Genomic DNA, 18307 nt, shown 5'->3' on the forward strand with positions numbered 1-18307 from the left:
ATTGCGCAATAACAAGAAATATTCAATTTCACAGTATTGTGCAAAAGAAGATACTTGTTATAAATTGCTTATTTCTTGACCAATTTCAATGGGGTTTTATTCTTGAATTCTTGGGGTTCTTTAATATGCTGAATCTAACCGTGTATTCAGTTTTTGGATTTTGGGCCCCGTTTTTAAATTGGTCCACATTGAGGTCCAAAGGGTCCAAAATTAAACTTTGTTTGATTTCATCAAAAATTGAATTATTGGGGTTCTTTGATATGCCGAATCTAACCGTGTATTTAGATTCTTAATTTTTTGTTTCGTTTTCAAATTGGTCTACATTAAGGTCCAAAGGGTCCAAAATTAAACTTAGTTTGATTTTAACAAAAATTGAATTCTTAGGGTTCTTTGATATGCTGAATCTAAACATGTATTTAGATTTTTGATTATGGGCCCAGTTTTCAAGTTGGTCCAAATCGGGGTCCAAAATTAAACTTTGTTTGATTTCAACAAAAATTGATTATATGGGGTTCTTTGATATGCTGAATCTAACCATGTATTTAGATTTTTGATTTTTGGGCCCCGTTATCAACTTTGTCCACATTGAGGTCAAAAGGGTCCAAAATTAAACTTTGTTTGAATTCATCAAAAATTGAATTCTTGGGGTTCTTTGATATGCTGAATCTAACCATGTATTTAGATATTGGATATTGGGCCATAATAGGTGAATGTCCAATTTAAAAATTTTAGGTTCTTAGACCACATTCATTCTGTGTCAGAAACCTATGCTGTGTCAAATATTTAATCACAATCCAAATTCAGAGCTGTATCAAGCTTGAATGTTGTGTCCATACTTGCCCCAACTGTTCAGGGTTCGACCTCTGCGGTCGTATCAAGCTGCGCCCTGCGGAGCATTTTATTTATATATCATTTTGTTCTATAACATGGAATACACGTATTCTGACAATTTTCTTGAAGATCTCTGGCAGTAATATATATTTCAAGTGTTGGTGTATAATCATATACACATGTATAGTCAGATGAGAACTCAGCAACTTGTTTATCTTTGTCCCTCTTCTAATTTACCAACACGAGTTGACTCAATATAATATAGCAAGGTAAACCATTATAGACAAAATTATTCATTGATCGGGTATCAAATCGGATCTTGAATACCCATACTGTAACTTTGCCCGTATTTAATATCTTCTCCTGTCCGGGACATGTTCCCGATTCTATATCTCATTCTAACCAATAGAATCTTTCCCTCATCAACAGGCAACCAATGAGAACCGATATCTGTTAGTAATAATTTCAAGATGGCGTGAATATTGTATGAAACTGACTGATGAGAAGCAAAAATGAAATCTTCCAGAAGTATGACCTTTTGTATGGGAGTATAACAAAATGATATAAATTTGTTCATACCTCAAAATGTAGCATATATTGTGAAATGTTCAAAAATATAATAAAATTGATAGAACACGGGGCCAGTTTGTTTTCTACCTATAGATGGTGAATAAATGACGCATTTTGTATTGTACAGAGAAAAAGCATCATATATGTGAATATAAAGAAAACTAAATGATAGAATTTTGAAATAAGATATGACAAGATAGCTCTTATAAGATGCTTTCAGAATATTAAAAGAAAAAATGGAGTCACTTTTACGTTTTTACTTTTACGTTTTTTCTGTTATAACATTCAATGGAAAAAAATCCTATAAATCCCTTTATAAATTGTACTATTTCTGAGTTACCTCCCCTTAATACGAAAAGTTATATTTAGTTATAAAAAATCAAAATGAAGCAAAAATATTCTTCTTTTGTAAAACTATGATTAATCATAACTTAAAATCACAAATTTTAATGTTTTTCAAATTGCACTCCTACATCGAAATTTACTTATTGAATTAAAAATCTATACCAATTGTGTTCTGCTATTCTACAATCAAAGATGGCGGAAGACACCCATACAACCTTAACATAGGTTTCGGACCGTAAAATTATTTTCGTGAACAACATTGTCAGATCTGTTCGATTGTCTATTTGAAAAAAATTTTAAGAGCACAAACGCGACGGATTATCTTGAGATTTTAATTTAGCACAACAGACAAGGTGTTATATAATATGTTACAAAAAAGCACATAATTTGAGGTAAATGCTACCTTGCAGATATTTTTATGTATAATATTTCAAGGATAATGAATTTAGTGGACACGGCGGAGAAAAAAGTATGAAATTTCAATTCTTTTTTTTTTCCTTCTGAAAATCGGAAACATTGGGTCGGCGGATCCGAAAATCAACAAATTAAAAAACCCTTACCTTAATTCTTATAATCCCCAAACTTTTGATTTTGCATTTAATAAAGCGTTTTCGTGATAATTTATATGGTAAGACAGAATTCCTTCTATCTAGCCTTTTTTATCGTTTCAGAAAACACACTATTCTTCAGTTTAGTTCTTCACTGGACACTTCATAATATTATTGTTCATAATTGTGCCAATACACCGGTTTCACATAAGCGACTTATCAACCCTGATCTCGAAAGCATAAGCGCGTTTTAGTTTAAATCCCGCGACAATTAACGATATCATACGTGATAGGGGCTATCCGATTGACCCTAATATTTTGCAGCGCAATGATAATATGTCACTCTCTCTTGGTGTGTTCTTGAGGCAGGTAAACAGATGATACCAGCACACAGTATTTTTGTCACGGCGAACATAGCTGAGAAGTTGTCACTTACATCATTATGATAGATATTATATCTATGCTGACATTAAACAATTGTATATTTACAAATGTAACTGTATTATGATTTGGACAAATAAATTTATATATTGGTCCCAGATTATTTAATTCTAAGTTTTAAATAATCTTTTATTTTATATATTGAAAAAAAAAATACTATGACAAGTTATAAAGAATACGAATATTCAAAATGTTATTGAGAACAAAATTAGAATAACATGAATTTAAAATAAGATGTGGTATGATTGCAAACGAGACAACTATTCACCAAATGACATAGATGAAAGCAACCATAGGTCACCATACGGCCCTCAACAATGAGCAAAATTCATACCTAATAGTAAGCTATAAAAGGTCCCGACACATAACAATTCAAACGGCCATGACAATGAAGAGAGATGTGAGGCAGTTTTAAAATACTTTTCAGAAATACAGGTTTACCTTCAGTTTTCAAACATCAGATTTTAAACAATGCATTCAATTCCATTTTAATTTCTAGGCTATGTTCATGATCGACTTTGTCTAAACAGTGGTTCAGTGCAAACGGCCCGTGTAATTTTTCTACATATTTTCAACTTTTGCAAATCTATATAAAGCATATCTTAGCACAATTTGTGCCCAAAATTTTTAATTTAAAAAAAAGTATATATATAATAACATTTCAAATTAATTTAAAAAAAACCGCATTATTTAAAAAGGGACAGTATTCGTGGTATTGTCAAGGATTTGTTTTGAAGGACGTCTAACTAGTAAAATCCTTGTTATTGTGAAAATTATTTATTTACTTATCTTTATTAATGTATGAATTTACAAGATATCCTTAAAAGTAATTGGATATCCTGTATTTATCCTGCTTTACCATAAGATAAGATCAAATTGCTGAATGACCCCCTCCTAAATGATCAAACTCCATTCAGTTGCGTTAACCGTAACACCTCAGTGTTAATTAGGTACATGTATCTTATACAGAAATAGGGTGAACATTTCTAACATCTGTATTAGGGGATCACCATTTGATTTTCGGGGGCAGAAAAAGGAAAAAGGGGGTTGATTTTGAAAAATGAATATCCTTATTCAGTAAGAGCTGCAAATAAATGATTAAAATGATTTTGCCCAAGACAGGATGAAAAAGAATAATCTGCAACACAAAATGCAGGAAATAATTGTATACAAAAGTTAAAAAATTCGCGCAGCAAAAACAAAAAGGCATGCGTAGCAACTGGGACATTAAATATTGACGGTATACCTTAATTCCCAGGTAGCAACAGATGAAGATAAATATTCAATCAGAAAAATCCATCTAGCTTCCGCCAGAATATCAAATCGTCGCCCCCTTTTCAGCAACTGTATGTATAGAAAAGGGTATGCTTTTATCAATTGTCACCTGGTGAAATTGTTACGTACAAGGTAAAACTTTTATTCCACATGGGCAAGTGTTAATTGACCTCTTAATGTATGACCCGGCTAATAGCCGCTTATTTATCTAATTTATTCTTCCTGCTAAGTGAACGACCTCAGCGTATCAATTCTTCAAGAAAATTAAAGGTACATAGTGAGGAGGCATATCAGATCGTCTATTACTGCAACCAACATCACAACAGTAGTCCTTGTTAAAATCTTTAAATGTGTCATTGTTAATAAAGTTGTCTCGTCAATAAACCTATGTTTCTTAAATACATGATCATATTCATACGTAAAAGATTATAGTATTTTTGCAATTAACAGAATATATTTCGTTTGCTGAAACGATTGATGTCATTGGAAAAGGAAAGAAGGGCATATCTGCTTATTTTTACTATTGACCAGTTGACCAGTCGAAGTTTTGCATAATAGATCAACTTTGTTAGTATACCCTTTATTTGATTTTTGCTTTAAGTTTCTAATAACTCCAGATCTATGGAACAAAATCATTATCAATCCGAAACCAAAGCAAACACGACAGATCCGCTTGATCTCCTGTCATATACGTGTAATGCATTTTCCTGTGTTTCATATAAGCTTTATTATAATATCGTAAACGAAAGGATAACGCAATAGACATATATGACAATGATCTATTAGCAGACGCAGAATGGTTTCCGCCAAATCGAAGAAGAATAGATCAATCATCTTCACTCACAAATAGAAAAAAAATCTTTCTTATTCTACAGTCTGTGCCTTCATCTATCTTAAGAAGGTTTATGATGAATATCTATAAATATACTGTGGTCAAAGCTTTAAACGGGCTTGGTGTTATAGAACATTTTTGTACTGTTATTTTGTCTATTTATCACAAACGTTTTTTTTTTGTAAGATCAAATAGTTATCTATCAAAATGAATTTATGTAAGATGTGGTCTTAAGCAATGATGTTCATTGTCACCTATGCTTTTTAACTTATGTGTAAATAACACAGTTGCGTTCTTGAAATCAAATGAGTACGTTGTTGATATGAATGATGAATAGCTAGCATTTTACTATATACTGATGGTGTGGTTATTTTAGTAAATGATGAAAAAGAATTACAATTTCTGTTAAACCCATTAGATAGAGGATGTTGGGATAAATGTATAAAATATTACTGCCCACAAGAGTCTTATTGTGCATTTTAGAACACCTTCTATTGATAAGTGTGTCATGGTTTTCTATGGTTGCATATTAAAATATTTTGTGCTATAAATCGTTAAGATGTTTAAAAGGGCGGGGGAACAAGTCGTACTAGTTGCACTCAGTGATCTCATATCGTACAATAACTTCCACTTTTCGGAAGTTACAGTATTGGAAGTTAATAGTTCCCTCAAAAGTGCTTACAATGGAAAAAGATTAAGAAATATGCCACATGCACAAATTCTATCAAATCTATCATAATTCTGAACAACGGTCAGCAGCAAAAAAAAATATACATTTAAAGATTAATTAATTTTAATCATAAATTACATACATATCAAGTTTGAAAATATGCATAGCTCCGTGTTGAAGACCGTACTTTGACCTATAATGGTTTACTTTTATAAATTTTGACTTGGATGGAGAGTTGTCTCATTGACACTCATACCACATCTTCTTATATCTATTATCTTTAATCTTTTAAAATTTACGAAAATAACCAATGATTACTCATCATAATTACACCTTTTATAAATTCTTTTAAAACCAAGAGGCTAACAAACTCGGATAAATCTTCAAAATCAAATTTGACATCAGTAATCCATTTTGTCCAATATTGAAATTTGAAAAGTAATGTTTGAACGGTTTTTAAGCTTATAAGCGAAAACAAGCTGGTGCCGACCGATACCCCATTGGACTAGGCGGGGAGATTTATTATCTAATGGTGCATGACTATTTCTCCTGAATTTGTTTAACTCAGTCACGGGATGAAATCCCGAACGTTGTCGAAACCTTATGGAATTTTGCTTAAGGAATTTAGCAATAATTCCCAGAAATGTCCATATGCGCATAACATTAAAATTTCGACGATTGTTTTAATACTGCTGTTGTAAACAGTTACTATGTTGAGGTAAACATATGGAAAATTGTTAATGTTTTAATCAAACGTACATTGAAGGATTGGTCAGCTGACTTTTCAATAGCGCCTTGTGGCAAATAATCCATGTATTATACTCAAGACAAACATTAAAGACGTTATTAACCAAACTCTAAAAGAGTATACCGAGTTTGAGCTCTATGCAATAGAATATTACTTTTCGACCCAAATCCGTTTGGATTCATCCATCTTCAGTAAATTCAGTGAAACAGCTCCCCCTCATTCATCATTATCGAGTACGATTTTAACTACATGTATGCCCAGATCTTTCGATAATGAAAACAAATTTAAAAGTTTTGGTTTTGCACGGATAGAGAGGGGGGACACGCACTTTAAGCATACGAAACGAAATGTACTGCAACCAACACTATTAACATACGAATAGAATTGTTCTGTAACTAACACTAACAGTATACGAATAGAAATGTACTGTAACTAACACTATTAAATTACAAATCAAAATTTTCTGTAACCAACACTTTTAAAAGAAAAGCGGATGATATCGAAGTAATATTCAAACTTGTAGGTTGATGACAAACTGACAACGCCATACAAACAAACAAACAAAAAGGCAAACAACAGTATGCAAAATACAACATAGAAAACTAAAACGGGATTATGGGTACGACAATTGGAACACATCCGTCGTCGCCCAGTCTGTGAAACAGATATTCCAAAACAGTCAACCAACTTGTGATGGCGTCCAAACGTCCAGTATAAAGTCTTATTTATAGGAATAAAGGAACAATTAAGTCTGTTAATCCTTACGAAGCACATGAGATTCCCTTGATTTTTGGTGGGGTTCATGTTGCTCAGTCTTTAGTATCTTTGCACAAATATTAAATAAAACATATAATGATTTAGACCTTTGATCGGACTAAAGGCATGTAAGTCGTGTGTATGCATTAAAACGTAAATAGATACGAGTCCCAGGTACATTAAAGAATGAAACCAGTTATTCATATTTAGACTTGTATATTATTTGTTAGCATTTAGTTGTGCAAGCACGATACCAAAAGTTTTGAAAGCCAACAATATTAGATATTTGAGAGCATAAAAAATGGACCTTAGCATGCGCAGGACAGAAGAGAGATATCATGTATGCTGTATCTCCTGCTTCGACATATAATTCAAATGGCCACAATATGCCTCTTGATCATATTTTAAACTAAATAAGTTTATTAAAGGTAGCCGAACACTTGTTTTTGTACTACTTGTAATAATACATATGGGTCGTATGTTACGGTGTTTTGATTGTCCGATGAAGTAAGGACAATACAACAGATATACGATACTTAGTATATTTGATTGTCGAATGGATGACTTTTGATCGTATATCAATAATAATAGAATGTTTTCTTGTTAAATGCTTTTACTTATATTTGGTTATTCAAAGCTCTGCAGTCGTGCAGCAAAGGTCATTAAGAAGTTCCACCCTACAAACCAACTTGAAATGGATGTAAACTTTGTTGCAGAATATTAGACTATAAGCTAATATGTATTTTTTATCTTTGTAGAATGTGATTGACTGTAGAATTGCAGCGACGTATGTGCAAAATATTGGCATAGTTTTTAGTAACTTCATTAAAATAAAATTTGCTGCCCTCTTGGCTAGCTGATCCTATAAAGAAGTGTTTGTTTTCTTTATGAAACACTCCAGGACAACATGATTTCGGTTTTACTTAATTATACTGTATGTTCGTTTGAGTCTTCAACGAATGCGAACATATAAGGTACAACATAACAAAGAATAACTTAAGATGACAAAACAAGTGTCCTTTCTTTAAAATAAAAAGAAAGCAACACGTGAACCCGAGACCGCTGACTAGTCACAAAAAAATCGCTAAATTATTTTGCTTTTGATTTGAAGTAATTGACTGTCAATAGAATAAGTACATGATGTAAAACACTTTTATTGAAAATATGAAATTGTGTGTCAATTAAAAGCATTGCTTGATTTTAGTTGTAAATAGAAAAGTGTATATAGATACTGGCATTTGAATTTACCTTTTAAGGCTTGACTATTTAATTTATTACGTGCATGGGGGTCTACATAATTTTCTATGTTTAATATACATAGTCCTTAACCTATTGCTGTAAAGTCACATATATATATATATAATAAATGCGAAAACTCACATTCCGCGAGTGAAATTAATATTTATACATGCACGTGATTTTCATACGCAAGATATAGTAAATGGAAAGCAAACACACTGATATTCTGAATGAGAATATGCATTTGCGTTATCACGTATATTTATTATATATGTCTAGACCGAAATCTAATGTTCGTTGAATTCGGATGTCAAACTACCTACCTCAAATGGTTAGACACCCGATTGCCTTTTTATCCGGACTTTGTGTGCCTGCAAAACCTGTTTTCAAATCAAATCGGATTTTAAATCCGATTTTGTTGTGTATTGTGAACAGGGTATACTATAATGTAATGAACTAAGACGTGTGTACGTTAGCTGGTAAACACAATGCATACAATTTTCTAAATTGCACCATATTACAAAAACTTAAATGCTATAAGGTAACACTATTAAAAACAAAAGAAAAAAAAATGAAATATCATTAACGTACATTCCTGGTAATAAATTCTTTACGAAAATTCAAAATAAACTATCAATAAACACAAACGTCAGGTATTTACTGATTTTTTTTATCGAATCAATCTTTTCTTCAAGTCTAACTTTCCATTTTATGAATATATTGCTTTGCAAAATATAAGCAGAGACTTATAAAATCATACTAAAACAGTATAAATAATAACCGTAGTAAAATATACGTTTTTTGTGAGATGAAAGGATTTGAAATCCTTGTGATTTGTAACCATGCAACTATTCAGAAACTAAATTATGTACGTGCATCCTTGATAATTGGTGCTCATATATGTTGTTTATAATTTTCATAAATGTATTCACTGTTAAAACCTGTTGGACATAATATAACAATTATTTAATTATATTCAATTAATGATAAATAAGTTTAAACTTAATAAATTGAATGAATATTCCCTTGGTCTGTTAGTATCTATTATTGAAATTGGATATTTTTACAGAAATATCGTTTTGTTAAATTATCTTTCTGTTTTCCGATCACTGTGTTTCCGACCTGAGATAAATATTTTAACAGAATTATCGTTTTGTTAATTTTCTTCTTGGTTATGAACAAGAACATTTAAATTTATTACGTGCATGGGAACATTCGCTCAGACTATGATGGAAATACAAAATATCACTTGGTAAACGTTCATAAATAATCAGTTTAATCATAATATATTGACAGTTTACTATTCCCAGGTTTATTGTCTCATTGCACAATAGCACGTTGTATAAATTACTAAACACACCACGCATACAGTGACCGTCTCAAAACAAATATAATTGCGTGTTTTATCATTATACTTGATATCTAATAAACATTCTTATCAAAACGCACATGTTTTGTCAAAAGGCAAATAGGTTGTGATATTTTTTTTACTGCGATTCAGTCTTTACTTTTTTACTTTCCGATCTACAAATAAACTTTGATTGTTGAAACGTACAATGTCACGTGGTAGCCTAACCCTAAAGGGATCGTATCAAAGACATAAATAACATATAGGCGAGGGGTTCACGCACAAATAGTTAATTCAAAGTTTATGAGAGACGACATCGAGCAAATGAAAAGCACCTTCAATGCTGCTCACTGTAAGACTAATTAGAAAACACGTCTGTTAGTAATATCACACTATACAGCAATCTTGTATTGAAATTAAAAGGTGCATTAAACTTGTATAACAAATCTCATGTGTGTTTCATTAATTGACCGTGTCCTAGGTATACTATTGAAGTAATTAAAATGATAAATATTTGATTTTTAAGTTTTATGTCGAGTCTAAATGTCACACTTTCTAAATAAAACATTAAATTATGTAGTGTAACATGTTGCATTAGATTATTAATTGTGTAATATCATAAATTCTCAACGATATATGCAGTTAAAACGTTTGGCCACAATATAGTTACATGTCTGTTGCAGATTATTATTTTACTTTTGATAAAAACTTATGATATTTGTTAAAGAGGCATAACCATGATTGTTTATCATAATGACATTCGTGTGACCTTGAACTTTAACTCGGTGTTCTATTGCCGACGTCCTTGCCCTTACACCTCATCCCCAAGGCCCTTCAAGTTACTTCTAACACTTCTATCTTAAGGTGTGCCAGTGGTACAGTAAAAGACAAGAATAAATTAATTCACTTACCTTTACATTTGATCCATTGCTGCTGTACCTAACTTACATTCACATAGTTCTAATATATGTGTGGAAAGTAGACTCATTAACTGTAAATATATGTATAATTCACAACACCCTTAAGTAAATGACATGTTTAGTTTGGTATATATATATATAAGTACGTCTAAACAAGTGACAACTCTACGATAGATCCATTTATTGGATCACAAGTGAAGGTGATACACGGCTGAAAACACATATTATATTCATAATTACTCTAAATTTCAGCACAACAATGTTATATCTGCAAATTTGCGAAAGCAAATTATTGTTCTTCCCTCGCCGGGATGCTATTGAGATATCGAGACAACACCGCCTGCACTGTGTCCAGCGCCCTAGACCACTCGGCCACCTAGACTGAATTAAAATCCAGCTTTCGGTGGCCTAGTGTTACCTTTCCTCGTCAGTAGAATCTAGAGTTGTAACACAGTACATGATATATTAAGGCATGAAGATGGAACTGATTGCAGATTAGCTAAATAATCTATCGTAAAGGGTCTTAAGATGCAGTCACAGAAATAATTATTAGTCAACTCTACGATAGATCCATCCATTGGATCACCAGTGATGGTGATACACGGCTGAAAACACATGTTATATTCATAATTACTCTTAATATCAGCACAACAATGTTAAATCTGCAAATATGTCTGCTTATATATATATATATATATATTCTCTTCAAAATTCAAGAGTCTATCCTAAATTGAGGTAAATTATAATGGCCTTCCAAATACCGTTTCGATTCCTAACATCACTGAAGAGACATTAATTGTCGAAATCCGGATATGGTGTACACATTTTTGCACCTCATATTTGCGGTATACCATCTTTTCCGCAAGTTTATTTTGTTTTCTGTTTGGTATTAAATTAATAATTGTTAAGATCTGTTTTGTTACATCTTGTGATACGTTTATTTGGCAATCGCCAATGGCAGTCAGCAGGGTTTAAGAACATCAGTTGTTCGACCTGTTAGTCAAATGCGTTTTGTTAAAATATACTTTTTCACTTTTTTGGTCTTTTGGAAAATGTTGTTTGTGCTGTATTTAGACCCCTCTACCAAGAAATTTGTTTTGCATGTACACGTATAAAAATTGCGGTTTTTATCCAACGCAATCATAGGTTTGAACGTTGTTTTCAATTTAGACTTGTATATATATATATATATATATATGTATGTATATGCATCTTACATTAATTTGTAGGATCCTTTACAATAGTTAATTCAGCTGATCCGTAACAATTCCATCTTCATGCCTTATATATCATGTACTGTGTTACGACGCTAGATAAAAACTGACGTGGAAAGGTAACACCCGGCCACCGAAAGCTTTATTATTATAGAGCCTAGGTGGTCGAGTGGTCTAGCGCGTCGGGCATAGTGCAAGACGATTTGGTGCTACGATATCTCAGTAGCATGAGTTCGAATCCCGGACAGGGAAGAACAAAAAATTTGCATCCGCAACTTACAGATCTAACATTGTTGGGCTGTTGTTAAGATGAATTAACGGGAATATATATATAAACAAGTCTAAATTGAAAAACAACGTTCAAACCTATGATTGCGTTGGATAAAAACCGCAATTTTTACACGTGTGCATGCAAAACAAATTTCTTGTTAGAGGGGTCTAAACACAGCACAAACAACATTTTCCAAAAGACCAAAAAAGTGAAAAAGTATATTTTAACAAAACGCATATAAGTTCGTCTGAACCAGTGACAACTCTACGACAGATTTTATCCATCGGATTACCAGTGATGGGGATACAAGGCTGAAAACACATTCTGTATACATAATTCGTCTAAATAACAGCCCAACAATGTTAGATCTGTAAATTTGCGGAAGCAAATTTTTTGTTCTTCCCTGGCCGGGATTCGAACTCATGCTACTGAGATATCGTGGCACCAAATCGCCTTGCACTATGCCCGATGCGCTAGACCACTCGACCACCTAGGCTCGACAAAAATCAAGCTTTCGGTGGCCGGGTGTTACCTTTCCTCGTCAGTTTTTATCTAGCGTCGTAATACAGTACATGATATATAAGGCATGAAGATGGAATATTACAGATCAGCTGAATTATCTATCGTAGAGGATCTTACAAATTAACGTAGGATGCAGTCACAGAAATAATTATATTATAAGTACGTCTGAACCAGTGACAACTGGTATATATATTTATTATAAAAGTCTAAAGATTTGCACAACGGTACTAATATACGATGGTTATAAACGATGATGATGTTATGAAACCGAGTTGACAAATATTTCGGCATAACAAATAGTCTTCGTCAGTGTCAATATTTTTTAAAACAGTTTCAGACAGATTATTCAATGTGATCATAAATTGAATAGAAAATTGAATGTATCCAGTGGCAAGTATACTGCAAGGTGAACCAAACACTTCCGATGACCTCAAAGTAGGACCACCATTTGAAAAAAAAAGAATACGTTAAGTTAATCCTAATTGTGTCAGCTAACTGGTTCTTAACATTAGATCTACATGAAATTTTTGATTGTTGTCTTTTCATTTTCATGTTCTACGAACTTTTAGTCATGTTTATCGCTATTCACTATAAATACAGTCTAACAACAACAAAATAACAATGTTAGATGTCTACAGATCGACGTGTTGGATATGTGTTAAACGTCAACTAGACTTTCACCGATAAGCACACATGCAGAAACCAAAACAATTCAATTTATACCAACCATATATGTAACAATTCAAATTGGTTATGTTTTTTCAAAAGTGTTCTTTTTACTCGGATGAGATTTCACATTATGAGAAGTTAATAAGATATCTCATAAACCTAATAAGATGTCTTATAAACTAATTGAGATATCTGATAAATCAATCATATAAGATATCGTGTATACCTCATAAGATAAATTACAAAGATAATAAGATATCTAATTTCGTATAAAAGACATCTAATTTAGTTTAAAGATATCTTATAAAGTTAATAAATTATATTATTAAGAATAAAACATATCTCTAGAAGGCCCGAGGGCTGATATTGACCGAGGGCTGATAATATATCTGATATGAAAAATGACATGTTATGATCTTTTTATCATATGCCTCAACAATGGAGAAAAATAACAGTTTAGTATATTGATCCTTTTAAGTGGTTCCCAAGTAGAAGTTCAAAAAGTGAAAAGTTTACGGAGGACGGCCGCCAAATGTAATACATCCGATATGAAATCTTTCTATCATATGCCTCAACAGAGGAGAAAAACAATAGTATAATATATTTTTATACTGACGATAAAAAATTCAACAAAACATAATGAAAACTGTTTGGAAAATTCAACATTTGTAAAGTAACTTGCTGAATTATGCTGAAAACTTTGAAAAATATATTTATTGCATCATTTGTTTTGTATTTTACATAATATATTTTCCTGTTTCCCAATATTTGTTTTGTACACTACTTTGTTACGTTTTTCACTGAAAACGTACCATTGAGGTGTATTTTCCGGAATTTGCCGAGTAACGCCGGAATGCCATGCGATAACGTTACGGAAAGGCATGCGATAATTGCCGGAAGCAGTTGATAAATTTTTCTTATCATATACTTGTATAAAATATTACTTAAATTTTACAGTTCAATAACATTTAAAAATATTAAAAGGCTATGAAAAGATTACTATGTTTATTGACCAGATTCCTAAGAATTTCCTCGGCGGGCTGATAAACGAACCTTTATTGACTGCTTCCGGGATGTTATCACATGCCTTTCCGTTAATGTCCGTGACGTTTATCACATGCAACTTCGTGCATTTACGGAAATTTGTTTGAAAACGACAACACAGCGCGGAAAACCGCAAATGATTTAAGACTTTTCACAAAATGGTTGAGGAGCAAAAATGAATTAAGATTAAACATGTTTTGAAAGACATAAATGAGATGCCAGAAATTGTCCATGACAATTTAAAGGAAAAACTATGCACATGTTTTCGGGGGCAACCATCACAGGGAAGGGGACAATACTTTTTTCAAACTAAGAACATGATAGTTGTGACAAGATAAATAAAAGGCTTTTAATATCAATTAAAACAATTAAAGTTAGGAAATTTGTATTTGGTTGTCTGTAAATTATTATCTAAAAGTTCAAAGAAAGACACAATTTTAATAGTTTTCGTCTGTATTTCTTCTGCTGAAGTATATGATAAAAAGATCATTATATGTAATTTTTCATATCAGACCCTTTATCGGCCCTCGTTCATGATATCAGCCCTCGAGCCTTAGGCTCTTGGGCTGATATCACGACCTAGGGCCGATAAAGGGTCTGATATAAAAAATGCCATGTAATAATCTTTATCTTACCTCCTATACATTTCTAGGAATATGATTGGTTAAAAGCGTCCGCGTGGAGACCGTGTATATTCCATATTAGGTTAGTAGGGAGGCGGGGCTTATTTCATACACGGTTAGTAGTGGTGTTACGTCCCTTTATAAAAACAAAACGGTACTGAGAAAAAATCTTAAAGGTTTGAACAGACGAAGAAATTGATGATGAAGATTGAAATAAATTCATAAAACACATTTAAACCTAACAAGTTGTTATTGTTGGCATCTGTTTTTGTAGGATCAATGGAAGTAGTTTCTTAATGCTAACGGTATTGAAGACTTGCTCATTTTGATAGGTCACTAGTCTAAATTTCACACGTTAAGATAGTCGGTAAGATAAATTCATTACATAGTGTGCTAGTGACGTAATACGGTATATATGGGGGCTCTCACCCCATATGGAAATTACTGACCCCATATATACCGTATTATGTCACTAGCACACTATGTAACTAATTTTAATACATATCAGCCGCTAAGCACCATTTCGGAAAATATGGTATTCACGTAAATTTAATGCTATTATCATACTGTAAAAATTATAAGTTATTTACTCTAAGTATATGATAAATAGAGAATATTATATGGCTTTTTCAATATCACATCAGCATCAACCCGAGACACCAATATAATACCAAGAGCTCTGCTAGAGGGGTTATATTGGTTGAGGGTTGATACGGTGTGTGATATTGAAAAGTCCATATCATATACAATTTATTATATATTTCAAGTAGATGTTTTTTCGTGTGACGTGACGTCATACAGATTAGGGGTTTGATAAAGCCTTTGCAACGGTGACTGGTGTCGATGTTTTCTTGTACAAGTTTTCTTGGTCAAAGTTTTTGATGGATTTTTTTATAGTGAACAAAAACTTTGACGGAATAGAATCTCATCCTATTTTTCTTAAAATTTGGATATATCTTGACGGGAATTATATAATCCCAGTGCTTTTTTTTTTACTTTGACCAAGTTTTTGATGAAAAACTTTGACAGTGACAGCAGATTACTTGGACCAAGTTTACATGGTCAAAAGTTACCTTTTTAGTGACAACTGGGCAGTTAGGCAAACTCTCTGCAAACACAGCTATTCGACTATGGTTACTTAATCTTTTCGTTACAATGTTATTTGGTAACGCTTCATGTAGAGCAACACTATCTTGTGTAGTTTTATATATCAATCCAAATATCTCTTGATTGCCCTTTAGAAAAAATAACAAGACACTCATTCATCCTTGATAGGTGATGCACAATCAAGCCAAATTATTAAGTTTATATTACTTAAAGCTTAATTCATGAAATAGAAATCATAAAGCTCCCAAAGAACCTTATAACCACGACAAGAATGAATATAACTATATAATGAATACTCAATATATGAATATTTCAATATTTTATCAACTCAGTATGTCTCAACGATAAATACGGCAACTAGATTAATCACTTTAAACTGTTAAAGCTGGAGGCCAAATCCTGGGTTTCAAAATGTCAGAATTGCTTCCTCGTCAAAACTGTTTTCTCTTTTACATTGCGGAGTTCGGAAATTTGTCCCGTTTGCACGGCACTGAATGGATAAACGGAGAAATTTGTTATAGCATAGATTTATGGGTTTATACATCTATGGTTATAGCAATGGAATCGCCGAAAGTTGCGGGAATCACTCGTAGCTTTTTTGTACTTTTTGGGCATTCAGGAAATTGTGTATTACTCCGAACGACATTTGCTGGTTGGAGGGCTGAAATCAATAATCTACATTTCCGGTAAGAGTTTGAAAAAGCCTGAAATTGTAACGGAAACTACACACCTTACCACCCATATTTATATCCGTATGTGAGAATTGTTTCAAAGTTGTTCTTACGTCGCAACACCAGATTTGTTTTAAATTGCAATGAAATAACGTTTTTTGGATTTGTAAAAATAACCTTTTTGTTAAAAAGTTTTTGGGAATTTTCTATCTCGAAGTTTATATCTTAATTAACTCCATTCGAAACAAATACTTTTTTATTATTTTTTCGAAGTTGAATAATTTAGATTATTGTGTCCGATCTATCAAGAAAAATGAGATGTGCGTCTGTTGTCATTTTCTCCAGAGACATAATACAGTGTATATGTCTCTGATTACATGTATGTTTCATTAGAATCCGTAAATTTGATTGGGTGACAACAATCGTGAGGAACTCCAATATCATATTATATTTCCGTATATATAAAATACAACAGCTATGACTGCACGAATTATCAGTGACAATGTTAAAAGAATGCAAAGAAAATCAAACGAAAAGCTTGGTATAACTCTTATAATTTCCTGGTTGTAGTATAAAAATGTAATTATAAGAATCGAATGCATCTTTTTATAATTATATAGAGTTGTAAAAGCGTTGATCGTGCACACATTTTTTAAATGAAGCGCTTCATACAAAATGTGCTGCGGTCAACGCTTTTACACCCCAATAAAATTATAAAAAGGAGCATCCAATTCTTAAATCAAACAATACCAAACAAGCTATATTTGTGGTACGTAAAGCGTTATCAACTAAAATTGTAAAGAACACAGCATCAAAATGATTAAATAAGTGTACCAAGCTAGATAATTTTGTGCTATATAGTGAAGTGTTGCAAAATAAAATTATAAAGAATAAATTAACTAACATCAGTTAATTATTTATGACAGAACTTATCAAAGTTGTACATAAGTATGAACATGTAGAATGTTGTTTGTTTATAGTTAACACGTGTTTGGTTATTTATCGACGAGGGTTTTTTTTAACGACCGTGCACGAGGGTCTTGCACGGTCGGTGGGTATTTTTCAAATCAAATCAAATATTTTATAGGATAAAGCACATAATGTATAATAAATATGACATTGTGTAATCCAAGTGTACAATAAACATGACAGTGACAAATAATGTAAATAAAGGTTGTATTGGTCCGGGTATGAACGAGTGAATTTATGCGGTTTAAAGTAATTCGAGTCATTGTAGTCAAAGTATACAGTAGCCTTTAGCCAAATAAATAATATAATAATTTGTATTATTTATTTTCAGATTAGTTAACCACTAATATGCAACAACCAGTACCAGCTCCTAAATTTCGATGTATTTACACGAACTTTCGACATTATTATGCAAATCGTGTAGAATGATAACACATTCTAGTTTCTAAAAGACTGATTTACACGCTTCGGAATTAAAAGCATTATCATAGGCTTTTAAATAAAATCTGAGATAAACCATTCATTCTTTCATATCAAAATAAAAACCTTATATCAAAGTCTACAACAAAGACTTTCCAGTTGATGCACTTTGTTTTTTAATACGGTTAACACCCTTGTAATGCAGATTTTTGACATTTTTTAGTACGTTTAATAGATTGGAAAACATGTTTTAATTACTTTAAGAAAATGCAAA

This window comes from Mytilus californianus, unplaced genomic scaffold (assembly GCF_021869535.1).
Source record: "Mytilus californianus isolate M0D057914Y unplaced genomic scaffold, xbMytCali1.0.p SCAF_3, whole genome shotgun sequence".
Taxonomy (NCBI): domain Eukaryota; kingdom Metazoa; phylum Mollusca; class Bivalvia; order Mytilida; family Mytilidae; genus Mytilus; species Mytilus californianus.